Here is a 6,359-nt window from a genome sequence, read left to right on the forward strand (position 1 = left end):
AAATTATATTTTAATGTATTCTGCATTACTTTTTCTTACGAACACATTCCACGCAGTAATTTCGTAATTCGACAGAATGCAGTAAAAAGATCAGTATTATTATTGATTCTTAATTCATTTACCGGTTTCATTCCGATTGCTTTGCTTCCGAACAGAAGAACAGTGCATGGATTCAGATTCTTCCCAGCCAGCAGTTACACCGGAAGTCGCAACTTAAAATTCGTTTCCAACGACGTTTTCTTATTCTTTACTCAACCACGACATTTTCGGAGGATAGATTCGATTCTTTTCAGCGCCTCGTGTAAATTTCGTCGCCGAAAAACTTATATATATCTATTTAAAAAACGACGCAACGTTTAAAACAATCGTGGAAAAACAAGAAAATGTTAGAGAGACGAGCCAGCCAGGATTCGAACCTGGAATCTTCTGATCCGTACTCAGACGCGTTATCCGTTGCGCCACTGACCCGCTCCGGGATTTCTACATCGCTAATCCTATTTTTATCAAAATATTACTCACATTTCTATCCGAAGCAATTATTTTCAAGCATTAGAGGAAAAAGTCGCAAAAGTTTCTTTGTTATTCGAAAATCGCTTTCTTCCAACAAAGAAAGTGAAACAATAGAATAATGTATTGTTGCCGATTTTGTTGCGTTTCCTCGTGACAAAAATATTTCATTTTTTAAAAATTTATACTAAATCGGCTTGAACGTCACGCGAAACGCAACAATATCGACAACAATACATTATTCTATTGTTTCACTTTCTTTGTTGGAAGAAAGCGATTTTCGAATAACCAAGAAACTTTTGCGATTTTTTTTTCTAATTCTTAAAAATAATTGCTTCAGATAGAAATGTGAGTAATATTTTTGCAGATAACACAATATACTGTAGAGATATTCTGATAAAAATAGAACAACTGGTTTAGAAATGTATCATTGAGTAATCACAAAATTTCTCGAGTTGAGTTATAGCACAGAACTGGAATAAATATATCCATTTAAAGACAAATCTCTATATTATAAACTTATTTAAAATATTCCACAATCGTTTGAAATATGCGTAACGTGAAACATTGCGTAACGTAAGAAAAAAAATATTTTTTATCGAAATGATCGACAGATTGGAATTTGTTATAATTTTAATAGCCGCTGCCATCTTGAAATAGAAAGTTTTCTTGAATTTTTTATTATAAAATAAAATGATAAATAAAGTTGCAATAGATATTTCTATTGTTTGCCTTTTGTTGAATATATTTTTATAAATATATTCATTAATTCTTATATATTAATAAATAAAATTGTCACATGTGCGAGAGAAAGTTCCTAAATAAAGTAAGTTATTATCTCCGGCAAGTACTTTAAAGAGTTTACTTTATATAGCATGTAAAAAGCCCTCCCCCAGTTGTTCCGACATGGCAGAATAAGCTTTAAAAAATATAAATCATTAAAACAAAAATAAATTAATAAATATGCATTATATTAAAAATAAACAGGTATTTTTACTAAATCGGCTTGATTGTCCGCGAAACGCAACAATATCGGCAACAATACATTTGTCCATTGTTTCACTTTCTTTGTTGTAAGTCGGCGATTTTTGAATGAGAAAGAAACTTTTGCGATTTTTTCCTTTATTTCTTGAGAATAATTCCTTCAAATATAAATGTAAGTAACATTTTGGCAGATTACACAATATACTGTACATATATTTTGATAAAAATAGAAATATTATTCATCGAAACGTTGCAGAGATTAGAATTTGTTATAATTCCATAGACCGCCGCACTTTTAAAATTAAAAGTTTGCTAGCAAATAATAGTTATTTTTTCGCTATTTTCATGTTTCTTGTAAAAACTTTTCTAGCGTAACGTAAGAAACGAAATATTCTTAACTGTTGCCGCTGCCATTTTGATATGAATGACTCGTTAGAAATTAAAAGTTATTTTTTTATTTGATATCGAATATTTTTGTAGAAATTTAATTAGCGAAACATCGCGTAACGTAAGAAACAAAATATTTTTAATCGTCACGATCGCATAGTCTTTAATGTCTTTAAATGAAACTGTTTGAGAATCATATACTATTATCATATCGTTTACATATCTTGCATAATGTTCAATACCTGTTAACTTGGAAATTCTTTCATCTATTGTAATCATGTAAATATCAGCTAATCTTGGTCCGATGACCGATCCGTCGGCAATACCTTTTTTCTGTCAAAAATACTCTGTGAAAATTCTAAAATAATTATTATTAAATATAAATTCTATAAGTTTTATTTCGTATTCAGCAAAGCAAACTTTTCGCCACCGTCGCTCTCTTCCTATCTGCTTAGTATATACAAATTCTATTTAATTATAAACCCACATTATTATAGCATTTCACATTTGAATTTTCAGTAAATATAAATATAAATAAGAAAGGCTGTTGCTTGATTTTGACGATAGCTGTAGTATGTTGTTTTACACGTGATAAAGGCATTTAAACGCCCAGTGTGCCTTTGTAATTGTCACACTGAGAATTTATAAAGCAATGTACAGGGTATAGTAAAGAAATGTTTGCTTGATTAAAGAAAAATTACTGCGCCAAGTAATAAATTTTGTTAGACAAAAATAAGAGATAGGTGTAAGAATGAAAGAGAAAAAATAGTGACAGCAGCACCCGGTATTCCCAGGTCGTCTGCGTCCCAAGTACTGACCGGGCCCGACGCTGCTTGACTTCGGTGATCGGACGAGAACCGGTATTTTCAGCGTGGTATGGCCGCTGTCGAAAACAAATGCCCTTCGCAGCATCACATGCATATTCGTATGCCAATTCGCGTTTGCAATGTCGCTTTTCGTCCTCCTCCCATTCCGTTCCACGCTAAATACACTTAAAACCGGGATCCATAGACAAAAAGTTTATTAAAAATTGATAATTTTACTAATTTAATAAGACTTATTATAACGCATCTGTCTAGATATATGTAATATTATAAATAATAAACAATCGAAAGATCACACCAAGAATTCTTTTTATTGTCGCAATGTCGGCTTGCAATTTTTCGTTTATTTCATTTAAAATATATGCTCTCCTCCCCAAATCAGCCCCGGTACATCATACTTTACCTTTAACGATAGAGTCATCTAGCTAACTCCTTTATAGGAAAAATTATATTTTAATGTATTCTGCATTACTTTTTCTTACGAACACATTTCACGCAGTAATTTCGTAATTCGACAGAATGCAGTAAAAAGATCAGTATTATTATTGATTCTTAATTCATTTACCGGTTTCATTCCAATTGCTTTGCTTCCGAACAGAAGAACAGTGCATGGATTCAGATTCTTCCCAGCCAGCAGTTACACCGGAAGTCGCAACTTAAAATTCGTTTCCAACGACGTTTTCTTATTCTTTACTCAACCACGACATTTTCGGAGGATAGATTCGATTCTTTTCAGCGCCTCGTGTAAATTTCGTCGCCGAAAAACTTATATATATCTATTTAAAAAACGACGCAACGTTTAAAACAATCGTGGAAAAACAAGAAAATGTTAGAGAGACGAGCCAGCCAGGATTCGAACCTGGAATCTTCTGATCCGTACTCAGACGCGTTATCCGTCGCGCCACTGTTCCAGTGGCGCGACAGAAAACGCTTTTGAGCTCGCTCGCGGTTTTTTTCTCTACGTTTCTTATACTTTTAATTTAAGCGCACGCGATGCCTTATCAAAATTATCGAAACGACTGACTTTATGGTCGTACAGGAAATTCAGCATTTCTACTTATGTTATGGGAAAATCACGTTACCTTTACGTTTGTGGAATAATGATTATACACACACGTCTGGTTGGTTATCATATTCTAAAAAGAATTGAATAGAAATTAATTCTTGAAAATATTTATTTTTTTTAATTAGCACTTAACAAAGAAAGTCGACAATTGCAATTTTATTGTTTTGCTCTTTTTGTTGCGATTTTTGCAAAGATCTTCGAATGCGATGTTTTTTGATTCTGGCGATTATCGACCCTCGGAGTAAGAGACTTTTTTAATTTTATTTATATTTATCCAAGTAAGAAATTCGTTCGAGGTATTTATAGAAACTTTAAATCGAAAGTTGTTTGTACAAAATTTAATTAAATGTAAGTATTTCGACTTTTGGATATGTCTGCAATTCCCTTTATATTTATACAACTTCGTGTCAACGACGGAGAAAGAGTTTTAGAGATAGATTTGAACCTAATTTCGACAGGATGAAGTTTAAAGCCTATTCATTGTAAGTCCGGTTCATATCAGCAAGTTTACTAAAATTTTCATCAGTTTATACCAATTCGATTTCATAAATACGAATCATAGGTTCTTGAATGCTGATATTACCTACTTTAAAATAACAGCAGTGGATATAGCCTCATTGAGATTTTAAGATATGCTTTGTAAAAGTCTCTCAAATAAATATGAGTTTGTAGAGATAATTTCTTTTATTAGGTTATAGTTTCATAGCAAATTCTGCCAGAGATTAAACGAAAAGTTTTCTGAATGTATAATAATTTCTATAAAGGTTTATAAAAATATTGATTTTTGTATATTCGAGTTTAAAATTAGACGAAATGTTTCGAAATTTATTGTTTTATAAATTTTCCTTCTTCATATTCGGGACGAGATTGGGTAGATGTCGGTGGTTGGTCGATCCAATCGTTTTCGATTTCGTAGCAAGAAGAAAGGCCTCCTGCAGCAGGACGAACCGGTTTTAAAAATCTTTGCAAATCATATTAACAAGCTTCTTGTCTGTATTACTAAGATACAGAAACCATAAGTTACTTAATTAGAACTAATGAACCGAGCATATAGTATTTAATTAACTCTCTCCGGAATGCATTTCGTCATTACTGGCCCTTTTAATTGGATAACGTACAAAAGACAGAGTCTACGGACAACATTACAGGAATTACAAGTGCAGGAAGAAATGCTTAGGAATAATCCTTTGGTCTTTTCTGTGGTCCTTTTCATCTGTCTACACCACATCCGTAGAACGGGTACCTAAGCATAATTTCCTTTTCTTAATCTTTGTTTTCATTTGGATCTGTATGAATTTTGTTTTTACAAATTTGCAAATAAAATATGACGCGATTAGATAATTACGCGTTACGGTCTCGAATTTCTCACGCCCGACTCGCCGGTGGTTGCTGGCTGCATTTCGGCATTCTAAATTGTTGGTTTCGGTAAATTATCGTAGACTGGCTAATGAGAGTAAAGCACGCTGTTAAGTGAAACGCACTTATAAAGTCAGATATGACAGGAAAAGCCAGTTTACATCGGGTAGTCGTCGGTGTCCGTGATGGCGCGACTGCGAAAGTGAAGCGGGATTTACAGGAGAGGTTTGGGGTCGGGTGAAAAAGCATATAATACGACGCCATCGTCGTTGCTTTTAACGGACCAGTGGATAAGCTCTCTGATCATAATCCGTTTGACCGACTGCTTTGACGCTTGCATAATATGGAATGGCCAATGCAGTGAAACGCACGAATAGGCGCGATAAAAGAGTCGGTAACCGGCAACGGCCATACCACGCTGAAAGTACCGGTTCTCGTCCGATCACCGATGTGAAGCAGCGTCGGGCCCGGATAGTACTTCGGACAGAGACGACTTGGAAACACCGGGTGCTGTTGCCACTTCTGTTTTGCTCCGTTTTCTGTCTTATCTAATGCCAAAATGAGCGTTCCGTTCTCTTATTTTTTCTTGCAATTTTCATGACCGGGCGCGGTTCATTTTAAACAACTATGAGTCGTTGTAAAATGCCGAAGCAATCTCATTGTAGTTTTGTGACCGCGACACACAAAGCTTTGTAAGTGCGAAAAACTAGATTAGTCCGACTCGCGCCATGTTGCGCAGGAACACGTACATTTTCATGTGTTAAACGATTCGGCTTATCACAGGAATATTAATACCGACTGTATTAATCACATATTAATCTATTTAAGCTCCGATTATTGTAGTCGTTTATAATAAGTAGAGGAATAGATCCAGCAGACACTTATTAATAACCGCGCATATCTATAAAGTCATTTTTTATCTATAAGGAACATCCACGAATATATCTTTATCTTAAAAAGTTCAAGTAATTCAAAGAGTAGAAAATAAATTAACGCCGAACACCTAGAGAATCGATTGGTGACAACAAGGATGGTCAAGTAAACATGCTAATAGTGTCGAACTTAAGTTGTAATTCGACAAAAGGCGACTTTGTGCCACTTAACACCGCGATATTAATTCTCATTTCACAATTTACTATATCTATTTATCGTCAGAAGGATCGAGCTTAGTCAATATGGCGCCTTTACCAAGAGACGCTACTAAAATCTGTCACCAATGCTCGTGCATAATTTGT

At 34.3% G+C, this 6,359-nt stretch overlaps 2 non-coding genes and 1 pseudogene across 2 annotated transcripts; 1 reads left to right on the forward strand and 2 right to left on the reverse strand.

The window, feature by feature from the left end:
• Positions 1-395: 395 nt before the first annotated feature.
• Positions 396-468, reverse strand: TRNAR-ACG (transfer RNA arginine (anticodon ACG)). Its single transcript has one exon. It is a non-coding gene; the product is annotated as a tRNA-Arg (tRNA).
• Positions 469-2,647: 2,179 nt separating this feature from the next.
• LOC136989264 (5S ribosomal RNA) lies at positions 2,648-2,766 on the reverse strand. Its single transcript, XR_010882886.1, has one exon. It is a non-coding gene; the product is annotated as a 5S ribosomal RNA (ribosomal RNA).
• Positions 2,767-5,524: 2,758 nt separating this feature from the next.
• LOC136989267 (5S ribosomal RNA) lies at positions 5,525-5,643 on the forward strand (annotated as a pseudogene).
• The last annotated feature ends 716 nt before the right edge of the window (positions 5,644-6,359 follow it).

Source organism: Centruroides vittatus, unplaced genomic scaffold (assembly GCF_030686945.1).
Source record: "Centruroides vittatus isolate TY-2023 unplaced genomic scaffold, ASM3068694v2 scaffold_450, whole genome shotgun sequence".
In the NCBI taxonomy this organism is placed as follows: domain Eukaryota; kingdom Metazoa; phylum Arthropoda; class Arachnida; order Scorpiones; family Buthidae; genus Centruroides; species Centruroides vittatus.